The sequence below is a fragment of the Bufo gargarizans genome, chromosome 3 (genome assembly GCF_014858855.1).
Source record: "Bufo gargarizans isolate SCDJY-AF-19 chromosome 3, ASM1485885v1, whole genome shotgun sequence".
Classification (NCBI taxonomy): Eukaryota; Metazoa; Chordata; class Amphibia; order Anura; family Bufonidae; genus Bufo; species Bufo gargarizans.
This window is the reverse complement of record NC_058082.1, coordinates 425,109,315-425,136,040: the sequence shown is the minus strand read 5'-3', so window position 1 is coordinate 425,136,040 and position 26,726 is coordinate 425,109,315. Positions and strand designations below refer to the sequence as shown.

The following is a 26,726-nucleotide window of genomic DNA, read 5'->3' as shown; positions in this document are numbered from 1 at the left end:
TTTATTTTTTTAAATTTTTATTCAGTGATAAATGTTTTTTTTTTTATCTTAACTTTTTTCACTTTTTTTTTTTTTTTTTTGACCCAGACCCACTTGGTTCTTGAAGATCCAGTGGGTCTGATGTCTGTAAAATACAGTACAGAACCTATATAGGTATCTGTACTGTATTTTACTTACACTGAACAGATCTATGCTTTCAGCATAGATCTGTTCAGCACCATGGACAGCAGGACGCCTGAGCAGGCGTCCTGTTGTCATGGGAACCTTCCCCGTCTGCTCAGTTATGGTCAGAACTGCGCAGACGGGGAAGGGTAAGGACGGGGCTCTGGGGGGGCTGTCTGGGGGCTCTCTCCCTCTCCATCGGGGGGCTGCAAAGGCACAGCAGCCCCCCGATCGGAGAGTGAGGGAGCTCCCTTTTACTGTTAACCTTTTCCATACAGCGGTCCGTACGGAAAGGAAAGGGTTAAACGGCTGACATTGCATCAACGATGTCAGCCGTTTATACCAGGGTGCCAGCAATGTGCTGGCACCCTGGTATACCCACTGTACACCAACGATTATTCAATGGGAGGCGGGCGGGGGATCGCGATCCCGCCTGCCGCACCGCCCGCCTCCCGCAACGCCCCCACCGCCTGCGACACCCCCCCTGCACCACCCGCTGCCATCAAATCATGCAGGGGTGCAGGGGGGGGGTGTACTATATTGATTTTAGACACTCTAAAGTTTCTGATCCCCGCGGTCAGGGACCGCGGGGATCAGAAACTGCAAATAGCGCAGCAAACCGCAGGTCTGAATTGACCTGCGGTTTGCTGCGATCGCCGACACGGGGGGGTCACATGACCCCCCCTGGCGTTTTAACAGGATGCCGGCTGAATGATTTCAGCCGGCATCCTGTTCAAATTAACCCCTGCGGCGCCGGAATGCCGATTTTAAAGTCAGGACGTACCGGTACGTCCTTGGTCCTTAAGGACTCGGGAAATAGGGCGTACCGGTACGTCCTATGTCCTTAAGGGGTTAAAGGACCTGCTGAGTTCATTTCAGTAATAGTCTTGTTAACTCGGGTGAGAATGTTGACGAGCACAAGGCTGGAGATCATTATGTCAGGCTGATTTGGTTAAAATGGCAGACTTGACCTGTTAAAAGGAGGGTGATGCTTGAAATCATTGTTCTTCCATTGTTAACCATGGTGACCTGCAAAGAAACGCGTGCAGCCATCATTGCGTTGCATAAAAATGGCTTCACAGGCAAGGATATTGTGGCTACTAAGATTGCGCCTCAATCAACAATTTATAGGATCATCAAGAACTTCAAGGAAAGAGGTTCAATTCTTGTTAAAAAGGCTTAAGGGCGTCCAAGAAAGTCCAGCAAGCGCCAGGATCGTATCCTAAAGAGGATTCAGCTGCGGGATCGGAGTGCCACCAGTGCAGAGCTTGCTCAGGAATGGCAGCAGGCAGGTGTGAGCGCATCTGCACGCACAGTGAGGCGAAGACTTTTGGAAGATGGCCTTGTGTCAAGAAGGGCAGCAAAGAAGCCACTTCTCTCCAAAACAACCATCAGGGACAGATTGATCTTCTGCAGAAAATATGGTGAATGGACTGCTGAGGACTGGGGCAAAGTCATATTCTCCGATGAAGCCTCTTTCCGATTGTTTGGGGCATCAGGAAAAAGGCTTGTCCGGAGAAAAAAAGGTGAGCGCTACCATCAGTCCTGTGTCATGCCAACAGTAAAGCATCCTGAGACCATTCATGTGTGGGGTTGCTTCTCATCCAAGGGAGTGGGCTCACTCACAATTTTGCCCCAAAACACAGCCATGAATAAAGAATGGTACCAAAACACTCTCCAACAGCAACATCTTCCAACAATCCAACAACAGTTTGGTGAAGAACAATGCATTTTCCAGCACGATGGAGCACCGTGCCATAAGGCAAAAGTGATAACTAAGTGGCTCGGGGACCAAAACTTTGACATTTTGGGTCCATGGCCTGGAAACTCCCCAGATCTTAATCCCATTGAGAACTTGTGGTCAATCCTCAAGAGGCGGGTGGACAAACAAAAACCCACTAATTCTGACAAACTCCAAGAAGTGATTATGAAAGAATGGGTTGCTATCAGTCAGGAATTGGCCCAGAAGTTGATTGAGAGCATGCCCAGTTGAATTGCAGAGTTCCTGAAAAAGAAGGGCTAACACTGCAAATACTGACTCTCTGCATAAATGTCATGTAATTGTCGATAAAAGCTTTTGAAATGTATGAAGTGTGTGTAATTATATTTCACTATATTACAGAAACAACTGAAACAAAGATCTAAAAGCAGTTTAGCAGCAAACTTTGTGAAAACTAATATTTGTGTCATTCTCAAAACTTTTGGCCACGAATGTATATGGCCAGCTTGAAGGTCAGCAGATTTGTAGCTATGAAACTGACCTGTTGCATGTGTGCTTGGCAGCTGAAGGCCTCCATGTCCATAGGTACAAGTCTGCTGACAGATGCCGTTTAAGCATCATGTTTTCAGAATGGGAACAGCCACCATTGGAGGTGGCTTACCTTGCCTGAGAATAAGAGGAGTGGGCATGTTGCAATCCATCAGCACAAGACTTCTCACATCAAGGAAAGGTCAGAACGCCCCTCACACATTTGATGGTCAGCGTGTTGATCTGACATTAAGCTAATGTGTATGGCCAGCCCAATATAAAATAAGGAACAAAAGAAGCCAATTAAACCATACAAAATGTTCTAACAGCTCCACAGCCATAAACCGGCGGTTATACATAATAGATCCTGCGCTGTCTACATACTCCGGGTACACACCTCGTTCCAGAAATTTAGTAATATTCCTAAGACAATTTTTTTTTGCCTTTACAGTTGCTAAGTGCTGTTTTCACAAAACTTTTATTACATTACGATATAATTACATAGCATAATGGCACATGGATTTTCAGGGGAAGAATTCCTGTAATTCTCTACTCTACTATCTGGATCTAGAGACTAATTCACAGACTGTTATTAACTATTCACTAAAAGTAAAAATGACTTTGCTCTACGATTACACTGATTTATTTTAACATTTTCAGCTTCTAGTGCTATTACTTTTTAAAACCGCTGAATAGTTCGCAACTCTGCATATATTACTTGTATTATAGCAACCTGGTGGCTCTTATTGTAAGATGGTCTACTCAATTTAACATGAAAGGCACATATTGGCTGAACATGAGGTCCACATAGGGCTGACTGTTTTGTTGAATCTGGCACAGCACCAGGCCAAAATGATATTAAAATACCAAGTTATACTTCCAACATCGGGTTATACAGGTCCTTCTCAAAAAATTTGCATATTGTGATAAAGTTCATTATTTTCTGTAATGTACTGATAAACATTAGACTTTCATATATTTTAGATTCATTACACACCAACTGAAGTAGTTCAAGCCTTTTATTGTTTTAATATTGATGATTTTGGCATACAGCTCATGAAAACCCAAAATTCCTATCTAAAAAAATTAGCATATCATGAAAAGGTTCTCTAAACGAGCTATTAACCTAATCATCTGAATCAACTAATTAACTCTAAACACCTGCAAAAGATTCCTGAGGCTTTTAAAAACTCCCAGCCTGGTTCATTATTCAAAACCGCAATCATGGGTAGGACTGCCAACCTGACTGCTGTCCAGAAGGCCATCATTGACACCCTCAAGCAAGAGGGTAAGACACAGAAAGAAATTTCTGAACTAATAGGCTGTTCCCAGAGTGCTGTATCAAGGCACCTCAGTGGGAAGTCTGTGGAAAGGAAAAAGTGTGGCAGAAAACGCTGCACAACGAGAAGAGGTGACCGGACCCTGAGGAAGATTGTGGAGAAGGACCGATTCCAGACCTTGGGGGACCTGCGAAAGCAGTGGACTGAGTCTGGAGTAGAAAGATCCAGAGCCACCGTGTACAGGCGTGTGCAGGAAATGGGCTACAGGTGCCGCATTCCCCAGGTCAAGCCACTTTTGAACCAGAAACAGCGGCAGAAGCACCTGACCTGGGCTACAGAGAAGCAGCACTGGACTGTTGCTCAGTGGTCCAAAGTACTTTTTTCGGATGAAAGCAAATTTTGCATGTCATTCGGAAATCAAGGTGCCAGAGTCTGGAGGAAGACTGGGGAGAGGGAAATGCCAAAATGCCTGAAGTCCAGTGTCAAGTACCCACAGTCAGTGATGGTCTGGGGTGCCATGTCAGCTGCTGGTGTTGGTCCACTGTGTTTTATCAAGGGCAGGGTCAATGCAGCTAGCTATCAGGAGATTTTGGAGCACTTCATGCTTCCATCTGCTGAAAAGCTTTATGGAGATGAAGATTTCATTTTTCAGCACGACCTGGCACCTGCTCACAGTGCCAAAACCACTGGTAAATGGTTTACTGACCATGGTATTACTGGGCTCAATTGGCCTGCCAACTCTCCTGACCTGAACCCCATAGAGAATCTGTGGGATATTGGGAAGAGAAAGTTGAGAGACGCAAGACCCAACACTCTGGATGAGCTTAAGGCCGCTATCGAAGCATCCTGGGCCTCCATAACACCTCAGCAGTGCCACAGGCTGATTGCCTCCATGCCACGCCGCATCGAAGCAGTGATTTCTGCAAAAGGATTCCCGACCAAGTATTGAGGGCATAACTGAACATAATTATTTGAAGGTTGACTTTTTTTGTATTAAAAACACTTTTCTTTTATTGGTCGGATGAAATATGCTAATTTTTTGAGATAGGAAATTTGGGTTTTCATGAGCTGTATGCCAAAATCATCAATATTAAAACAATAAAAGGCTTGAACTACTTCAGTTGTGTGTAATGAATCTAAAATATATGAAAGTCTAATGTTTATCAGTACATTACAGAAAATAATGAACTTTATCACAATATGCAAATTTTTTTTTGAAGGACCTGTATATATGCCGTAGAGGGTGTCACCCACTTGGGATCCCCCTAACTCTGGCACGCCTGACCTTTCATTTGAGTTACCAGCATGAAAGGAGGCATAATATATTAGATTGCTGTCAGGCGAGCCCACCGATCATCTAACATGTATAGCGATATCCCAACTTAGTCCAATGGCAGATGTAAGGGAAGAACGTTCGGGCTGTTGAATTTCAACACGCCTGATGGTATTATTCTCAGGGAAGATCAACAGTGACCAGCTGATCATCTAATATATTTGGGGCGAGTCTCAGCTTTTCCCTTTGATCCTAGTGGTAACCACAAATTAAATGGTTTTGACCTCAGTTCTACGCTTTAATAAAAGCTATAACCTCTCTGGAGCCACTAGAGCACCATAGTATCTGGAGCTGCAAACAGCAGGGGACATTCAGGTGGCCAGACAGTCACTAGTCATTCCACAACCATTGGTTAGGGTCACTGAGCCAACATAAGGTTTTCAAGTTATTTCTAAACAATCTATTTTAAAGTGCTCGACATTTTAACTGTAGATCAAAAATCCTTAGATAAGAACGACAATCATCATGAGTCCATACATTACACACCGCTTCAGTCCTCTGCACACTTAGGCAACACATGGGGTGCATTTTCATTCACAGATACTCCAGAAACACTTCTAATGGCTGAAATTCTAATTAAAAAGCAATCAAGAATGTAATTTGATTTGGTCTTGTATTCCCAAATTATAATTACCTGGGCTTTTTAATGATTAGTGTAAAAAAGTATGCAAAGTACCCCTGCTGTTTCCTTCATTCCCCATATCAGTTTCACATCAGCAGCTGAAGGCACCGCAGCTTCCTCAAAGTGTTCATCGGCAGGGGTGCCAGGAGTCCTACCTCTGTCAATATCATATTGATGACCTATCCTGAGTATAGGCCATCAATTTGAAAATCCCTGAGGACCATCTCATGCTGACTTTTTTTTTTTTACCTTTTTTTAAACAATTGTTTTCAAGAATAACACCTAGAAAATTCCTTTTAAATAATAAGAAAGCCCTATGGGTCCCCCAGCCCCCACCACCGCCCAAATAGAAATAGAGACAAAACATCTCCAAGGTGGACTGGGAATCCAAATTCACCTTTAGAAAGGGCGTATTCCAAAAGGTGACATTTTGCTCTGTTCATGAAGGCCCAAAACATCCCTGATCATGAAAGAGTTAAAGCAGATATTCTGTGACTAGCCAAGTTTTAGATGAACCCTAAAGCCTCATTTATATTTCCATTTGACATCCGTGAAGAAAAAATAATAATAATCAGTACGCGTTTCATGCGCGAATATGTCTATGTTTGGTCCGTGTGTCATCCGTACTCCATGGACATTGCATAGTTGAAAGCTAATTTCCAGAGTATCTCCTATTAAGGTCTCATGCACACGATGGCTTGGATGTGGACCCATTCACTTCAATGGGGCCGCAAAAGATGTGGACAGCACTCAGTGTGCTGTAAAGGGTCTCAATACCGGAAAAAAAACGCATCAGTTTTGTCCTGCCGTATCCGGTACCAAGTGTTCTGGAAATTGCCGGATCCGGTTTTCTGGTCTGCGCATGCGCCGGGACATAGAAGGAGCTATTTTCACTTTTGATCTTTGAAAAAAAATGAGATACCGGATCCGTTATTCTGGATGAGACAGATCCGGAAAAAAATTATTTTCCGTTTGCATACTGTTTTCCGAATCCGGCAGGCAGATCCGAACAACACTAGTGTGAAAGTACCCTAAGTCGGTGACCTGATCCTCCGGTCAGGTTCCCTGGCTCTGTTCAGAGGCTTCTCAGCAGAAAGGGTTAATATAGAAAAAGGAATTGCATCTTTTGGTGTATGAGACAGTAGGAAGGGGAACGGGTCTGCCGCCTTCTAATTACAGGCTGTGCTGAGCTCTGATGTCTGCCTGCCGAAATTAGACTTGAAAATGTGGTGGGAACAGCTTCTTTTGTCTTAAATTAGAAATAATCTGTCTCGTTGAAGTGAGTGAAAGGTATGTGTGCTCCTTAAGGCCTCTTGCACACGAACATTAATTTTTTCAGTTTACGTTCTGTTTTTTGGCGTTCCATATAAGGAACCATTAATTTCAATGGGTCTGCAAAAAAAAGGAATGCACTCTGTATGCATTCTGTTTCCGTTTTTTTCTGTTTCGTTCAAAGATAGAACATGTCCTATTATTGCCCACAAATCACGTTCCTTGGCTCCCTCAAGTCAATGGATCTGTTTAAAAAAAACGGAACGGATACGGAATGCATCTGTATGTCTTCCGTATCCGTTCCGTTTTTGCGGAACCAGCTATTGAAAATGTTATGCCCAGCCCAATTTTTCTATGTAATTACTGTATATACCATGCTTCTGTTTGCGTTTGTGATTCGCAAAAAGCGAAACGGAAACACTACTGAAACAAAAAACGGATTCATTTAAAACGGACCACAAAACATTGAAAAAGCCATACGGTCAGGTGCAAGGGGCCTAAGCCTCATGCAGACGTCTGTGAAACACGGTCCGTGAGATACCGGACTGGCTTTGCAGGAGTGAATGGCGTCATTGGTTGCTACGATGCCGTGCGCTCCTGCAATCTCACGGACAGTGTTCCACGGACGTCTGCATGAGGCTTTAGATTTAGGATGTGGATGTGCCACCTGGACAAGGTGTGTTCTCGCCAGTTGATGGTCACCACACATACATGTATTCCTCCTTTTAGCTATGTGTATGCTAGTGGGATGGAACCGAAATGTGGAAACTGAATACTTCCTTATTTTGGAGAAATAAAGAGGATTCTACTATTTCTTATCACTCCTGTCTCGATGTAAGGCTGATGTCATACTGAAACCAGAAAGAGCAGTGATTTGCCACTCAATGAACATGAGATCTGAAGCAATTTTGTCTTTCTACTACAGGAGAAGGAAAGGTAACAAAAGGACTTGTGTTCATGAGCAATACAACTGTGAGGAGGGTCCTGTGCGTTGGTCATTCATTGTTTTAGGCCTCGTTCACATTTACATTTTCCACGGACAGCACACGTAACCATTGATGTTAGTGTGTCTGTTCACACATCTGAACTATTTTACGGACTGTGGGTCAATAAAAAAATATAAATAAATCACGGAGACGTGATCCGGACCAAACACGCCCATTGTATCGGCAGAAAAAGCAATGACGCAACACAGATGGCGTCCATGCTACGTCCATGTTTGGTCCGTTTTTCAATCACTATTAGGCTACATGCACATGACTGTTGTGTGTTTTGCAGTCGCAAATTGTGGTGTGCTTTTGGTGGATTTTGAACTAATGGTCTGGGATGACACTGTTATGGGGCTCTGTGGATGATGCACTGTTATGGGGGATCTGTGGATGACACACTGTTATGGGGGGGAATCTGTGGATGATGCACTGTTATGGGGGGGAATCTGTGGATGATGCACTGTTATGGGGGATGTGTGCTGTGACACATAGGGCCATGAGGGGGCCAAAGATGCTATATGTGTGGGTGACACACATATAGCATCTTATGCTGGTCCCCCTCATGGCCCTATGTTTCACAGAATTACAGCACTTTATTCTTTGTATGTAAAATCTTTCTTTAATCCTGAATCAATCGCTCTCCTTTTGATACACTAGCTGACACTGATATATCACCGGCCGGCGATACATCAGTCACAGTGTGGGGGGGGGGGGGGGGGGGGGGGGGGCTGGAGGCAACTCACAGCGGGGCCCGGTGCAGTCACTGTATTACACCGGGCCCCGCGCACAGAAGTCTCTTTGTATGTAAAATCTTTCATTAATCCTTTATCAATCACTCTCCTTTCGATAAACTACCCTAATCGCCTGCAACAGTACTCACTATGAATGCAGCGTGCGGTCCGGCCGGCGTGCGACTGACGTCACGCTCCTCCCACTTCATTAATGAAGCAAGAGCAGGATGAAGTCATGCGCCGGAGGGACCGCACGCTACATTCATAGTGAGTTCTGATGCAGGCGATTAGGGTAGTTTATCGAAAGGAGAGCGATTTATAAAGGATTACTGAAAGATTTTACATACAAAGAGACTTCAGTGACCGCCCCGGGCCCCTCTGTAAGTTGCCTCCAGCCCCTCCTCCCTCCCCGCACTGTGACTGATGTATCGCCGGCCACACTGTGCAGCATAGCAGCCGGCGATATATCAGTGTCAGCCCTGTAAAAAAAAAAGTCAACCATCGTTTTATAAGACGCACTGTCATTTTCCCCCCTCTTTTGGGGGTAAAAAGTGCGTCTTATAAAGCGAAAAATACGGTAGGTCATGTGATGTGCCATATTTGCATTTTTTTTGTGAATATCTCAGTAACGGTACATCCTAGAGAGCTGAGACCTGGTCTAAAACCTTCCCGGACACCTGATGTACCTGTGTGCCAAATTTTGTGATAGTAAATGTGACGGTGCAGATTCCTTTAGTGGACATACACACACATATACAAATCAGATTTATATTATTAGATGTGAAATCCATAAAACGTATAAAGGTTTTACATATCACTTGTTGTGCGGTCGAGTCTTTATTATACACTGGAAGCAGGGCAGTTAGTGGAATCCTCTGCTAGAACATGAAAGTGAAAAACACAACTGATCTCGACTCGTAAAATAACAGGAATTTCCACCAGCATGATGTGTGGACTGCAAAGTGGAACTAATCCAAAACAATTGTTGCTAAACTGTCACTTTTTGCCTAGCCCACTTTCCGACACTGAAGTTGATCTTGCCGAGTAAAACCATATCTTTCTTTTCCATAAAGCGTTAATAATGGCTGAGATTTTAAAGGGGGGCTGCAAACTTTTTTTTATCTCCTTTGGATAGGTCATCAGTATCTGATCAGTGAGGGTCCGACACCCGGAACCTGTGGGAAGCAGCGAGATGACCGCAGGGCTGCTGCCTTCTCAAACAGCTGATCGGCAGGGGGTTATGGGTGTCGGACCCTCGTCGATCTGATATTGATTGGGTCATCAATATTAAAAGCCTGAGAACCTCTTTAACCCTTTATAGAAAAGATATTGATTTACTTAGTCACAGAAAATAACGCACTCTAATAATAGATGCAAGCATAACATATGGACTAAGCCCTCACTCTATTGATAAAATCTGAGACACTTGGTCAATACATTTTGATCAAAACACATCTAAGCCCACCTACCAAGCGACAAGGTGGTCCCAGATTTCATCAATAGAGTAAGGGCTTCGTTTAGTCCATATATTATGCTTGCATCTATTATTATAGTGCATTATTTTCTGTGACTGTATAAATGTAGTCATGTACATCTGCAACATTCATTATCATATCGTGAAGGACGTTTTATATATTTTTTTTCCGTGATTTGTATAACTTGTCTTGAAGGAGTGGCACCTTCATTTGTGAATACACTCCGATTTTGGGAGTAGTATTCATGTGCACTTTTGCCCCATCTATCTAATAGGCGACCTTGATGAAGGTGGTACACATATACACATAGGTGTGTGTTCTCCTCCTCCCACCGGTTGCTGCTGCACATGGAGGTAACTGGGAGCAACGCACTACATGTGCGGGGTCTGTGCTCCTGAACATAGAAGCCCAATGGCATAGGCAGGCTTAGCGTAGGACCCGCCTGAACTGGGACCACCTTGTCGCTTGGTAGGTGGGCTTAGATGTGTTTTGATCAAAATGTATTGACCAAGTGTCTCAGATCTTATGAATAGAGTGAGGGCTTAGTCCATGTTACGCTTGCATCTATTATTATAGTGCATTATTTTCTGCGACTGTATAAATTAAGCCATGTACATCCGCAACATTCATTATCATATCGTGCAGGATGGTTTATATATTTTTTCAAAGATATTAATTTTTCTAACCATACCTACCATGCATTAAAGGGATTGTCCGGGTTCAGAGCAGAACCCGGACATACCTCCATTTCCCCCCCCGGCAGCCCCCCTGACTTGAGCATCGGAGCAGTTCATGCTCCGATGCGCTCCTTTGCCCTGCGCTAAATCGCGCAGGGCAAAGGCATTTTTGGGAGATCCGGTGACATACCGGGGCTCTCCATGGGGCTGCCAGGAAGCCCGGTGACGTCACCGAACACACTGCCGGGCGGAAGTTTCTGCCCGACAGTGCGTTAATTGAAAACAAAAGAGCCTGTGCCCTGCGCGATCTAGAGCAGGGCAAGGGAGCGCATCGGAGCATGAGATGCTCTGATTCTAGCCTCAGGGGGGTTGCCTATGAAAATAAGGGTATGTCCGGGTTCAGCTCTGAACCCAGACAACCCCTTTAAGCCTGGATTATTAGGGTTGATCATGCTGTCAGAGACTCTTTAAAGCACGCCACCTCTTTGACACATATGCTTTAGTAACTGCTTCTATTTCCAATGAAATAAATCTGGAACATATTTTCTCCCATTCCTCTGTTAGTCCCCATACAGTGTGACAGCACTAATCACTAATACACCAGTAACACCCAGTTGTCAATGTATTCATACATTTCTTGTAGGAATGGCAGAGCGATAAGAAAATATACTCTGGAATTGTTATTTTACAGGGAATACACGTATTTACTAAAAGAGTCGTGCCAGAAAGCCAAGGGGTCATCTTTAATAAAATCCTTAAAAAGGATTCCTTAAGGAACTGGAAGTTACATGATGTCAGACTGGGGAGTTCACTGTCCGTCATGTCACAGTACAGTATAGGGCAGTATAGGGAATAAAGCTTGCTAGGGGATCATTTTACTCTGACATAAGTCGTCTTCCATTGAAGGTTAGATAATCATGACAATTGGAAATGAGACCCAGCTGTATAGACGTTAATGGCATTCAAATAGCGCACAAATAGCGCAAAACAATACCGCGTACCATTATTTTTGCACCAACCTCAAAAAAATGAATCAAATACTTTTTTTTTTTTTTTCCTATCCAAATCATATTAAATGTTTGCATACACAGGGAACTCCTAGGGATACACGGGTAGGTCTACACTGAAGAATAAAATAAAACGTCTGATACGTGATCTGTATTAATGCGGATACCAGCCACATATATTCTAGGCACACAGTCTTAGCAGTGGAAATCCTTTTTATCCCTCGGGGTTAGGACAACAACCCATTTTTCTTCCCCATTTACATAGAATAACTGTTATTTCCATAATAATCAGTTTTATTAGTCACTGGAGAGTAATTAAACCAGAAAGATAGAAATTAACACTTGGGTGGGTAAATGTAAATGGCGTTAGGCATATTGTCCGTGTGCTTGAGATGACAGACATTAACGCCTACTCGGCGCATCTCTAGCCTTGTTCTCGCCGGCTTGTGAACAGCAGAGGCTTGCTGTGAGGTGACAGCAGTGACCTCTCCACCACTACCCTGGGACCTGGTGCCAGAAGGGAGGATTCCCTGGGTGTCCATAGAGACTCATCAGCAGGAAATGACCCATAAAACAATTAGCCGGAGCTCTGCTTTACTTCACTGAAAACAGCCTGGTGCCATTAACCTCATGGTAGGACTCTAACTGAAGATGGGGAAAAGAAATACTGCAGGAATCCTCAACATCTTCACGTGTCATATTATGGAGCAGCCAGACTAAAATACACATGAAACACATTGTGCCATCAGGTAGATGACAACAGCACCACAGGGACGTGAAGCCATAACAACAACCTGTTTATACAGCACAGAATAAGGCCTCAGGCACACGAACGTGTGTGCCCCGTGCCTGTATTGCAGCTCACAAACAGCGGGTCCACATTATATGGGCACCGGCCTGGTGCACTCTATCATTGACTTGAACGGGTCCGCAATCTGCAAGATATGGAGCGGCGAGATTTCGTTCCTTGCCTCTGCACTGCAGAAAATATTTTTTTGCAGTGTTGACCTATTCAAGTGATCTGCAATCGGCAGGCACACAGACGGTGCCAGTGCATTGTGGACTGTAATTTGCGATCCACAGAATGGGTATAGGACACACACGTTAGTGTGCATGAGCCCTAAACCTTCTAAAAGTCTTAGGCACACGGTACGGATTACACGCCCAGAAATTTGCATCGGAATCTGTGAGGATGTCCTAACCGTAAACCGAGACCCAAGAGTGGGTACCCTTAAATGGGTTCTGCAGTTTTTTTTAAACTGATGATCTATCCTCTGGATAGATCATCAGCATCTGATCGGCGGGGGTCCGACACCCGGGACCCCTGCCGATCAGCTGTTTGAGAAGGCAGCGGCGCTGGCAGTAGCACCGCAGCCTTTTCGCCATTTACGGGAGGCCCAGTGACATCACTACTAGTATCAATGGCCTGGGCGGGGCCAAGCTCTGTTCACTTGAATGGAGCTTAGGCCCGCCCAGGCCAGTGATACTAGTCGTGACGTCACTGGCCCTGCGGTAAACAGCGAGAAGGCCGCGGCGCTGCTGCCTTCTCAAACAGCTGATCGGCAGGGGTCCTGGGTGTCGGACCCCCGCTGATCAGATGCTTATAATCTATCCAGAGGATAGATCATCAGTTTAAAAAAACTGCAGAACCCCTTTAAGAGCCTGTTATATGGGTAGATTATTGAGAAGGCAGGTTGCACACATGATCAGAAACAGTGGAGGAGATTTATCAAACTGGTGTAAAGGAAAACTTGCTTAGTTGCCCATAGGAACCAGATTTCATCTTTAACTTTTAACATGGCAGCCAGGGACCTAATAAAAGGCCCCCAGGTCTGCCCTTTAGACGGTGCCAGAGGCACGCCATAATAGATTGTGTCAGTTTTCTAAATGTACAGTATACTGTGTGAGCGATCAAAGGATCACAAGTGAAAGTCCACTTGTGGGACTGAGAAGTAGTGTAAGTAAAAACTATAAAAAAAAAAATAATAATAATAATAATAAAATAATGCACACATAATCTTTTCCATTGAAAAAAAAAAAAGCTTTTTAATGAAAAAAATAAAAAACAACTCCTCCTCATATCTGCCATCACCAAATCCCTAACGACCCGAATAGAAATACAATTATCATTAACATTTTATTTTTTTAAATGAGGACACCATTTATGTTTTTTTTTTTCCCCACTTTAAATTCCCATTCTGCCCCTGGCATACAGTGAAATCTGCAACAAATCCGTGACAAATTCGGCAATAAAATCTCATGTAACACATGTGGAGTTTGCTGCGGATTAATTGCGAAATATTCCAAGCATGTATGCGTTTTCAACAGCAAGAATGGATAAAGCTGCTGCCAAAACACCTCTGATGGTGGCTTATCTCCTGATGAAACAAAAGGATACCGCCTAGAAATCCAACTTGTCAAATCCTTTTACTCATGATTAGGGATGAGCGAACGCGAACTTTACAGCTTCGGGTGGTGTAGGAATTCTGTTATAATGGAATATAACGGAATTCGTAGACGGAATGCAAAATGGAATCCTTTAAGAGGCATTCCATTTTGATACATCATAATAGAAGTCTACGGCCATAGCGGATCAGTCTGGTTTCCGTTATGCAGGATGGAAAACAAAGTCCTGCATAACGAAAACCGCACAGATCCATTATGCTTGGCCATTGACTTCTATTATGACGGATCAAAACGGAATGCCTCTTAAAGGCTTCTGTTTTGCATTCAGTCTACAAATTCCGTTATATTTCATTATAACGGAATTTCTACGCCACACGAACCCCAAACCCGAAGCTGTAAAATTTGGGTTTGCTTATCCCTACTCATGACATCTGCTAGGGGAGAGATGGGAGGCCCCATACATGTTAGTCAGCCGGCCCCGTTGTAATCACTGAGTTCAACTGATGATAATCTGCCAAAAATTGTAAAAACATGGCCAACTTCTTTCCAGATAACCCCGTGCCATTGGTGGGCTAAAACATTCTCATCACGGACACTCCTGTAACAGGTGCCGGGAGATCAGAAAGACTGGCAACACGTGGGTAAATCTGACTGGTTGTGGATGATTTGTGTCTGTGTTATTTTGGTAATGACCACACCTCTGGCAGGTGTTGTTGATTTGGTCATTTAACTTCCCCTATTTATTACTGCTTACCCCCTTCTGGGGGTGTGGTTTATAGATTCAGTTTCTGGCCTACTGGTTGTTGGATTTCGGTTGGGCTCCTGGCTGCCTTTGCTCCATGTGAAGTTAAGTGTCGTCTTCCCTATTTGTATTTTGTTTGTTGTATTTACCTGTCTTTTGTATCGAGGCCTGAGAGAGACTCTTGTTCATCCTTCTGGTGGAGGAATAGGTTGTCTCAAGTCCTGTCACTATACCAGGGCCCTACAGGGTGTGTTAGGGCTCTAGGTTCCTGTGTATGAACTTTCCTACAATCGATAGGTAGTCAGGACTTGGATTAGGGTTGTTCTAGGGGGTGACCTTCTCCTTTACCCTAGTTTCCAGGCCTAGTTCCTGTCTACTTTTCTCCTGTGCTTCGTGTGGAGTTTCCCACCCACACTGCATCCGTGACAATTCTTCAGGTGATATTTAACATCTATCTTTATGACTAAAATAATCATTTTTAATCAATCTTCTACTAAAGTGCATGGTCATCTTTAGGCTAAGTATTTGATTTTTGATGGCAGGTCTTGACGATTTCTCAACTACAGTCTACGAGGTCTGATAGACAGTCTTCCACAGTCCGATTCTGAAAGAAGCATGGATCTGACAGGAGGGACTGCATACACAGACACGTTTGATGGGAGAGAACCATCAGCTGAAGGATCGTTCAGATATTGAATGTGTATGGCCAGCTTTACTGCTTGTGTCCCTGAAAAAATTGCATTACATGGACACTGTCTTAAATTCCTTATCCAAGCTTATTAATAAATTATGATATGGTTGCCCCAGGGCTCAAGGATTTAATTGTGGTTCTTGTCATCCAGGCCTGACCTCCAACTTACTGCTCCCTGCAGGGGGCAAGGCAATGTGATGCAGATATTCCTCTGAACCCTGATGCCTAATTAGAGATGGTACCCATCACATTAAAGGGTAGGTTTGTAGCCTCCAGCACACAACATATAGTACATAATATATATATATATATATATATATATATATATATATATATATATATATATATATATATATAATAGAAAAAGCAATGTGGGCAGCACCACTATCCGTATTGACGTTTCAATCCTCTCAATGGGATTTTCCTCAAGCAGTGACATGGTAGGTTGTGCACTGTGCATATTTAAGCACAGACCCATAATTGAACAATTGATGTGCCAATTACAATCATTACAGTTAGTGTACATAACTATAAAATGAACAATATAAAAAATATAATAACACAGTTATATCATATCAAAAAACTATACGTGCAATAATGTGACATGAAAAATGTCCCCAATTCATTCAGTATATAATATACAGAGACATTCATTGATTGAGGAAAATCCCATTGAGAGGATTGAAACGTCGCACGCTGGGTGAATAAAGTCTTTTTATTTTTCTACTACGTGGATGTGCTGCGGAATTTCTTTATTATATATATATATATATATATATATATATATATATACATACATACATACATACACACACACACACACACACACACACACATATATTAGTCCACAATAATTATGTAGTCCATAGGGGGTTTGCCGTTTCTCTCATGTGGTTAATACTTTAATGGCCACCAAAAGAAAAGAGCTCTTGATGATCCAACATGAAAGCAATGCCTTTGTTTTTTTCTGTCAGTGCTTAAAACTGTCGAGCTGGTATCATATGGTTCATTTCCTGAAACAGGATTTCAAAGAACTGAACACAAAATATTATAAAATGTTATTTCCAACAGTGTCATTTCCTTACAGGCAGCGCAGGGAGAAGTGTGTGTGGGGTGGGGGGGGGGGGGGGGGGTGTAGGATACGGCTGCAGCTCGTGCTGAGCTATATGACAGCAAGGAAGGGAACGGATTAAGAATAGAGAGAAAGGTGGGGTATGGGCGCTGCGGTGTCTGGCACATGGTCACTTCCCCATCACCATCTGCTGCCACTCCGAACAGGCAGAAACAGAATGAAGGCAAGTGATCATGATCTATAGCAAGTAGGCTGCAGGCAAAATAAGGAAAGAAAATGGAGGCAAAGCAGGAAAAAGATGAACACTAACAAAGCTGAGCGTTTAAAGAAGCTGAAAGACATATAAAAGACATGAATGATCCAGCTAGCCCAGCAGAAAATCAAAGGTCAAAAAGAAACCCCTGAAACACTACTGTAGGTTCAAAGAAAAAAAAGGAACATGCAGTGGAATTGTACACCTCTGCTGGTGACTGCTCAGCCACCTTGGGATGGGGGGACGACTGCTCAGCCACCTTGGGATGGAGGGGGGGGGGGAGATTGCTCAGCCACCTTGGGATGGGGGGGGGGGGGGGAGAGACTGCTCAGTCACCTTGGGATGGGGGGGGGGGGGGGAAGAGACTGCTCAACCACCTTGGGATGGGGGGGGGGGGGGGGGTGACTTCTGAGCCGCCCTGGGATGGGGGTGCCTAGTACTGCAACAGATGTTTCATGGCAACAGCAAAGTTTCAAGGTTTCAAGTGCACCTCTGGCAGTCTCTGAATGCAAACAAGAACGTTTCCATTCACTGGCATCAAGCTGTGATCTTATAGGGGTTCTGCAGTTTTTTTAAACTGATGATCTGGATAGATCATTAGCATCTGATCGGAAGGGGTCTGAAACCTGGGACCTCTGACGATCAGCTGTTTGAGAAGGCAGCGGCGCTGGCAGTAGTGCATCGGCCTTCTCGCTGTTTACCGCAGGCCCAGTGACGTCACAACTAGCATCAATAGCCTGGGCGGGGCTAAGCTCCATTGAACAGAGCTTAGCCCTCCCCAGGCCATTGATACTAGTCCTGACGTCACTGGGCCTGCGGTAAACAGCGAGAAGGCCACGGCGCTCATGGAGCGCCGCAGCCTTCTCAAGCATCTGATCGGCAGGGGTCTCGGGTGTCAGACCCCCATCGATCAGATGCTGATGATCTATCAAGAGGATAGATCATCAGTTTAAAAAAAAAAATGCAGAACCCCTTTAAAATGGTGTTAAATGTAATATTTTTTTTATTATTTCTTTTTACTTCCATTAGTGACAGCATTGTAGCTAGTCAAACTGATTGGAGTCACACCCAAAAAAAAAACGCTCTTGATTGAGGGCATGCTCGCACAGCTGCTGGAGGGCTTGTTCAGTCCAAACAATATACTGTAATGAAACCCAGCAGCTGTGTAAGCAGGACAGGGTCGGGACCCTTTTAACCCTCTGAATGTAAACAATAAAAGTTTCCATTAGCACAAGTAGAGATCTTGAAAACGCCATGTAACTTCAACACCGTACATTACAAAGTTACATAACTTTTCATTAATTAAAGAGATTGTGTCATCTCAAACAAACATTGGTAGCATACTGACAATATATACCACCAATGCCAGAGAGGTACAGGTCCCAAAAATGGGACCCACACCTATCTCCAGAATGGGCCCTGAGAGTGAACCAGGCATGCACAGTGCACTATCCATCCACTTCTATTGGAGTTCCAAAAACAGCCAAGCGAGCATGCTCGGCTATTATCGGAAGTCCCATAGAATTCAATGGAGAGGTCACTGCACATGCAGGGCCACCTCTCCATTCACCCGCATGGGTCTGACATTGAAGATTTATTTCCAGAAATTTAAAAAAGGCTTTTTAAAGTCAGAAAACACTTTAAACTGGTCTGTATCTGTATCAGACCGGGTTGCATTTAAAAGGCAGGAAGGATTTCAGCAAGTCATCTAGAGTTCTCCAAGCATACAGGGTAAGGCCTCATTCACACGTCAGTGTTTGGTCAGTGATTTCCATCAGTGATTGTGAGCAAAAACCAGTACTGGAGGCTCCACAGACATAAGGTATAAGGGAAAGATCTGCACCTGTTCTGTGTTTAGAGCCGCACGCGGTTTTGGCTCAAAATCGCTGATGGAAATTACTGACCGAACAATAAGGCCCTCGTTCACTTTTCCGTTTTTCAACGACGTGTGCATTTTCTACAGACAGCACATGTACCCATTTATTTTAATGTCTGCTCACATATCAGTATTTTTTTTACTGACTGTGGGTCAGTAAAAAAAAAAAAATATCACGGGGACATGCACTACTTTGGTCCGTCATGAAAAATCACGGACACGACACAGATGGCATTCAGTGCGGTGTCCATTTTTCACTGACCACTAATAGAAGATGCTCTGGAAATTAATTTTCAGCTGGGCAGCATCCATGAAATATGAATGACACACAGAGGGTAAAAAAAAAAAACACACGGATGCTTCACGGATGTCACACGGAGTGATTTCTTTCAAGTATAACGAACATGGAAATGTGAACAAGGCCTGACTGTGTGAATAAGGCACAAGACTGAATTCACGCATCTGTGTTCCGGATGCATTATGCATTTGTATTACTTATGTGTGTCACAACCTGACCACGGGTTTAACTGACTTTGGCTACTTTCACACTAGTGTTTTTACTGGATCTGCATCCGTTATGAACGTATCCGGTTGTATTATCTTTAACATAGCCAAGACGGATCCGTCATGAACTCCATTGAAAGTCAGTGGGGGACGGATCAGTTTTCCATTGTCAGATTGTGTCAGAGAAAACGGATCCGTCCCCATTGACTTGCATTGTGGGTCATGGCATGCATCCCAGTACGGAAAGCAAACCGCAGCATTCTGCGGTTTGCTTTCCGTTATGAGAATGGAACGGAATGCATTTTGGACATTCTGTTCTGTTCAGTTACATTTTGTCCCCCATTAACAATGAATGGGGACAAAACGGAAGCGTTTTTTTTTTTCCGGTATTGAGACTCTATGACGGATCTTAATACAGGAAAATATTAACACTAGTGTGAAAGTAGCCTCACACACACACACAACAACGTAGATTCCTATACTGTATACTGCAAGTTCACAGCAGTCAAGTGATTAACATGGACGTAGAAATAAGTCTGGAACACAGACGTCATGTGTCAATTCGGCCAAAGATTTACAGGTCTCTAAAGAGGACTTGTAACCTCTCCTGGCCTGTCTGTTTTATTGCATTCGGCAGATCATAATAAAATTATTCCTGCTAGAAGTTATGAATGAATAGCTAGCAGTTTACAATTAAGGTCCGGATGGGTGTTACCTATTGGGGGGTGTCCCTGTATAGCCTGACATCATCCAATCAGCGCTACCAGTGTCAAAGTGTACAGGGACACACACCCCACTGGTCACACCCAGCTGAACCCTTAATGCAAACTGCTGGCAATTCATTCATAAACTTCTAGTACGGGGGAATCAGCAACCTTCGGCACTCCAGGTGTGGTGAAACTACAACTCCCAGCATGCACACTGCATTCACACCTTCAAGACTTGACATGTATTTCAAGGAGGATTCGGTGGCAAAGTTGTATGAATGAATATGGTTTGGCGATTCTTGTTGGACCCATCAACAATTTTCGGTCAGGCTCAACCTAACCGCGTAGGATGCCGACTATATAAAAAGTTAAAGGGAACCAGTCATCAACTTTAGGCTGATCTCACAGAGGGCAGTATAAAATAGTGACAGAAATGCCGATGTCAGCGGTGTGCCACTCATGAGCTAAAAGTAAGTGGTTACTGAGAACCAGCATCATAATCATTACAGCCCAGGCCTTGAGAAGAGTCCAATCTACCTGAGAAGAGTCCTGGTTATTCATCATCTCCTGCTCTCACCATCTGCTGATGATTGGCAGTTCTCTCCTAGAGAGAAAGGGAGAAAACTCGGTAGGAGACTGTCAGTCATCAGCAGGTGGGCAGGAGAGCAGGATTCATGGATAACCAGGACTCTTCTCAGGTGGCCGTGACTCTTTTCCAGGCCTCGTCCGCCACGATTGTCATGTTGGTTCTCGGAAACCCCTTACTTAACTTATAAATGACAGACTGTTGGCACCATCAGGAATGGGAAAGGGGTACTCCAACCCCACCTCTGGCCCCCGCATACCAACCCCATCTAAACCCCTTTAATAACGACACTGACACCGTTCAACTTTTCAAGCCTTTATTTTGTTGGGTGGTAATCGGCCACAGCTTTATTCAAACGGCAAACCGTAACTTTGAACCGTGCTCTCCGCCAGCCGCTGGTCTCCCAGCGGACGGATTCGCCCATTTTTTCTCCAACACCTTTAAGCTGAAATAACTTGCCGCCAGCTGTGACTTAAGAAAATTCCAACGAGGCGCAATGCCTATAAAAACCACTTCCAGTAACCACGTAGAAAACCCCGTCAAAAGAGGCCCCACACTACCAACTCACAAGGGAGGGAGGGAGGGCAAATCGCTTCCGCACAAAGAGGAAGAGGAGAGGCGGGACAGCGGCATATAAGCCCTCCTAGCCGCCCGCCTCCTTTCCCAACCGGATCAGCATGTTAACCCCTAACTGCCCACACAAAACGGGTGCCAGTGGGGAAACCAAACTAAGGGGGATAAGAACAAAGGGGGGGGGGGGGGGGGGACCACCAGTCCCTGCCCACCCTCCCTAAGCTGTCGGGTGGCCACCAGACCGCTGAAATCATCTCAAGTGTCTCTACTTTAGTTGCCGTTAGTATGGGCAGTATAACGTTGATGACAAGTTCCCTTTAAGTACTCAATAAGCGTTTTAGTTAAATATACTGTAATTACTCATTAAGGCACTTTCCAGACTTTATAATGAATACATTATTTGCTTGCCTGTTTGCTAAGCAGTAGAGCAAGTAGAAGCCAGGGCTGGCGGGTGACACTGACAAATCACCATACCCTGGGAGGTATGAATGTACTTTACCGGCAAGGAAAATGCGATCTTCATTGCATGATAATCATGTAGCTCCCCTTCCAGGTAATCAGCAAAAAAACATCAGTACAACGTAGCGACATTTAAGGCGGGTGCACTCCCTCCCCCACCCCCCCAATTGTTTGGAAAAATAACATTAATTCCCACTAGGTAGGACATCAGGATCCCCTTGACATCCCCCCCATGTTTGGTGGAATAATAACAGGTCATATGAGGCTACCTCCACCCTGTTTAAGAGCAGTTCTGCGGCTTCATACAGTAAAAAAAGGTCTGCAAAAAGGGTGAACAAAGCATTTCGAGATATATCTGGTCACCTCCCAGCTATTACTACTACTCAGCAGAAGAATGCTAATTATACAGTACATGGATTAGTACAGGAAGGTCTCATACTGTTTGAGAGGGCCTTCGCCGTGGCCTTCTCTCTGCTCAATAAATACACTGTACAGCATCTGTGCTTGGTATCGCACCTCGGCCCCGTTCACTTGAATGTGACGTCACTCACTGGCCTAGGGAAAGCTGAGAGAAGGCCGCGGCGCTACTTACATTGCAATAACATTTTCCACTAAATACTATTGGGCTTGTGCTGCAATACCAAGGGCGGCCACTATACAATGCACAGCACTGTGCTTGGAATGCTGTGAGGAGGCCACAGTGCTCCCCAAAGCCAATAGGTGGTGGTGTCGGGAGTTGGACCCTCACCGGTCAGATACTGATATTCCTATCCTGAGGACAGGGTCATTAGAATTGTTCTCCCGGTAAACCCATTTAATGTAGGCCTTAGGGTACTTTCACACTAGCGGCAATCTGTATGCAAACGGATGCCATTTGTAGACGGATCCCGATCAGTCTCACAAATGTATTGCAATACCGGATCCGTCTCTCCGGTTGTCATCCATTTTTTTCGAAACACGCAGTGTTTTGCGGTCCGCCTTCTGCAATTTGTGGAACGGAACAGGAGGCCCATTATAGAGATGCCTATTGTCCGCAAAACGGACAAGAATAGGACATGTCTCATAATTTTTTCGGGGTCACGGAACGGAGCAACTCCATGTGCTGTCCGCATCTTTTGCAGACCCATTGAAATGAATGGTTCGTATACGGACCATATACAGAATGCAAAAAACGTTCGTGTGAACGAGCCCATTAATGCATTTCAATGTAAGATAATGCCCGATGCGACATTCTGGCAAGTGTTCCGGAATTTTGGACGGAGAAAATACTGCAGCATGCTGCGGTATTTTCTCCGTCCAAAAACCGTACAGTGACTGAACTGATGCATACTGAACAGATTGCTCTCCATTCAGAATGAATTAGGATAAGGGTACTTTCCCCACTTGCGGCAGAGGATTCCGGCAGGCAGTTCCATGGACGCATTTGTGAGACGGATCCGGATGCGGATCCGTCTCACAAATGCATTGAAATACCAGATCCATCTCTCCGATGTCACCTGGAAAAACAGATCCGGTATTTAGATTTTTTTTTGCATTTTTAAAAAGGGCTGTGCATGCGCAGACTGGAAAACCGGGTTCGTTTTGCCGTAACACTTAATGCCGGATCCGGCACCAATACATTTCAATGAACATTAATGCCGGATCCGGCATGTGTTCAGGATTTTTGTCCGGATAGAAAACTGCAGCATGCTGCGGTATTTTCTCCGGCCAAAAAACGTAAGAGGGACTGAACTGATGCATCCTGAACGGAATGCTCTCCATTCAGAATGCATTAGGATAAAACTGATCAGTTCTTTTCCGGTATTGAGCTCCTGTGACGGAACTCAACACCGGAAAAGAAAAACACTAGTGTGAAAGTACCCTAAGGGTACATGCACACGAACGTAGGGGGTCCGCAATGCACGGGCACAGACCGCGGGGAAGCCGCATGCGGATCACGGACCCGTTTATTTCAATAGGGTCCGCGATCCGCATCAGCCGGTCCGCAATGCAAAAAAGTAGTGCAAGCGCAACTTTTTTGCGGTGCGGAGGCACGGCCAGAAACACCACGGAAGCACTAGGGTTCCAATCCGTGCCTCCGTTCCGCATCTCCGTGATTGCAGACCCAATTGCGATGACTTTTTTTTGTATCAGATATCAGTTTGCTGTATAGAATACATATTACCCCCAACCTGGGGGTCCTATAAGGTGTTTTGGGCTGGGGAAGGAAGCATCACAGAACCTCCTACTTGGGCACTGGAACTGAACGTCTACTTTGGAGATGATAGGACAAATGGAAATCGTTGAGCTGATGAAAAGATCGCAACACTCCTTACCAATATACAGATGTCCCTCATGGAGGGTACTCACTTAGCCTTCCATATGGAAGCACGAGGCAAAACCAACAGTTTGGGGAGAAAATGACTGCCATAAGGGCGTGTAGGAATTCAACCATACCACGGTCCTGCTGACCCTCGCCTTCCTCAAGGTGATAGGATAGGAGATGGGCAGACAATTGTATAGCCCAGAGCATTTACAAATACAGAATTTGTTGTACGAGCCCTTTTTCTGCTTGCGCTTTGGGAGGTTGATGGGGGAGGGGAGAGTTAAGAGCATGTCTACGTACTCCAGGCAAGTTGTGTTCACATGGGAGGCGACTGTAGCATTGCAAATAGGTGTCTGTGCCTCAGTATGCTCCAGTCTCGGCTGACGAGCATCTTCAGAGCAGAAGAAAGTTGCCATGGAAACCTTTTCACTTCCCGGGTACCAGATTGCTGCATCTTCTTATTAAACGGCAGAATGGGTGGGAGTCACCCAGAATAAACAGATTATGCAGGCCCCCTGAATAAAAATATCAAAAAGACTCTAGTATTCAAACTGGCCGACACAGCACATAAAGCGCACAGCTACCCACACGTCCAGTAAATCCATGGTTCCTAGAATCTGCTGAATTGTGTTACTGTAGCAAAGCAAATACACAAGAACCTATTTCCTTCTGATATGCTAATAGTCACGATTAGGTTATTAAATTATAATAATGCTGAAAGTAGCAATAAAAGACAGCAACACAAATCAATAATACACCGACGACCACATAAAATGGCATACTTACCTGCTGCCCGCCAGGTCCCCCACTATCAACATCTGGTTTGGCACTGCTGAAGCCATTAACTGGCTGCGGCGGTGACCTACTCGCCTGTTGTCACTGCAGCAGATCACATGATGCAAGGGGGCCAGGCCACCACTGCGCCCAGTCAATGGCTGCAGCGGCATCAAATAAGATGTTGACAGTGGGTGACCAGAGCGCTGCAGGAAAGTGAAGGAGGCTGGATCCAGCAGCAGGGGGCAGGTAAGCATGCTTCTGTCCACAGGTCTGGCCATGGGTGGGGGTTGCCCAAAAAACCTAGAAGATCTCCAACCCCAACCTTGATTTTTTTATATATTTTTTTTTTATTAACAGGGGACTACTTGGTTCTTGGGATGTTGGCCTACTTTTTTTTTTTTTTTTTTTTTTTTTTTATAGTTTTCCCAGACCCCCCCATAATATTAACAGAGGGCAGAAAATGCCCAAAAAAAAAAAGAATAGAAGCATTACTCACCTATTCAATCCCTCGCCGCCACCCTTGGCCTCACATGACTGCTGCAGCCAGTCGCTGAAATGGAGGGGACTGAACAGGTGAGTAGTGCCTTTAGATAAATTTTGTGGGGAAACCTGTGTTTTCTCTGCAGCTTCAATACCCTGGTAGGAACATCTCTACCATGGAGGACGAGTGGTCAGTTCTACTGCCTTGCAGCACCGAAGTTCTGCGTTATCCAGATAGAGTTCCTAGCATGCTTTCTCAAACACATTAGAGCCAATTAACTTGTCAGTATCCGAGATGGAGAAATTCGACCGGAGCTTCATTCATGTTTTCATTAAAAATAAAAATAAATAAAAACAATTTTAGCATATGTTACTGCTGCAGCAGCATTATGTATAAAGCAATCTTTAGTTTCTTCACTTACCACTGTTTTCCTTGAGTTTTCCCCTTAGTTACGGCTGTTTTGAATTCTACATTATGAGGATCTTCTCAAGATGGCTCCTCTGCCAGTTCTGAAGCCAAAACTGCTTTCCCTCAGGTCACATACACACTTGCTGTAGCCAGCAGCTTCCTGCCAGCCAATCAGATTGGATTACTGAGAGACACGCCTCCTCACTCTGAAGCCTAATGCAGGCATGCAATGTGAAGGACCGCCCCTCCGTCTTCCTAGCCGGAGACAGATGAGCCATAGCAACGGTCTTTTAAAGGGAGCAGTGGAAAGGGACAGAGGACATTAATGAAAGCTGTTATTATAAGGTAATTGCAGATGTTTTGGCAATCATTGACAGACTAACTCATGTGTATATGCCTAGCTCTAATAAACTAGCAAATAAAAAATTACAGTTACCCTTAAAAGGGAATCACCCCAATATTTTTTTCTGACAGTTAAAAACAGATAGTGACGCATCTTTTTAGTCTAATCCGTTTATTTTCTGACTGTACTTTTTTATTCTATTTCCTGAACATGATTATAGGGGCGGCCATCTTGCCCAAGCTGTTCTTTACAGGATTCAAAGATGAGCTTTACAGCAGCCATCATGCGCCACGGACACAATAGACTGGAGGGGACTCTGACTTCTATGGGAGAGGTTTCTAGGCATGCTCTGTGACCTGTGCAGAGGTCACTGTACAAGCAAGGAGTAGATAAGATGTGACCATCACCTATTGTGAATGGTGGATTTGGTGGTATCTATATATAGGCGATATCTGTCACTCTAATCCTGCCTAGGATGATAATGAGTTAACTGCAGTAAAGTGATCTGTACAGACCAGTGTCTGCTGTATTTGGCCTAGTGGTCAATGCGAAAACTGCAGGATTTTATGTTTTTGCTTTAATACAGATAATGACATTGAAAATGAAAAATAAAAACCAAAATATTCTTTAAAGAAGTTTTAACATAAAAATCGCGATTTAAACAATAGGTCATTTTCTGATCGCACATTCCCTTTAAGGGTCTGCAAAGGCGGCAAGGCCAGGAACCAAGGTATCTTAAATTACAAA

At 44.4% G+C, this 26,726-nt stretch overlaps 1 protein-coding gene and 1 long non-coding RNA gene across 3 annotated transcripts in view; one reads left to right on the top strand and one right to left on the bottom strand.

The window, feature by feature from the left end:
- Positions 1-26,726, bottom strand: part of SRGAP2 (SLIT-ROBO Rho GTPase activating protein 2) — a 125,085-nt gene that overhangs the window by 71,361 nt on the left and 26,998 nt on the right. The window lies entirely within an intron of this gene.
- On the top strand, positions 7,758-15,752 carry LOC122933454. The gene is made up of 2 exons (XR_006388441.1): positions 7,758-7,853; positions 15,487-15,752. It is a non-coding gene; the product is annotated as an uncharacterized LOC122933454 (long non-coding RNA).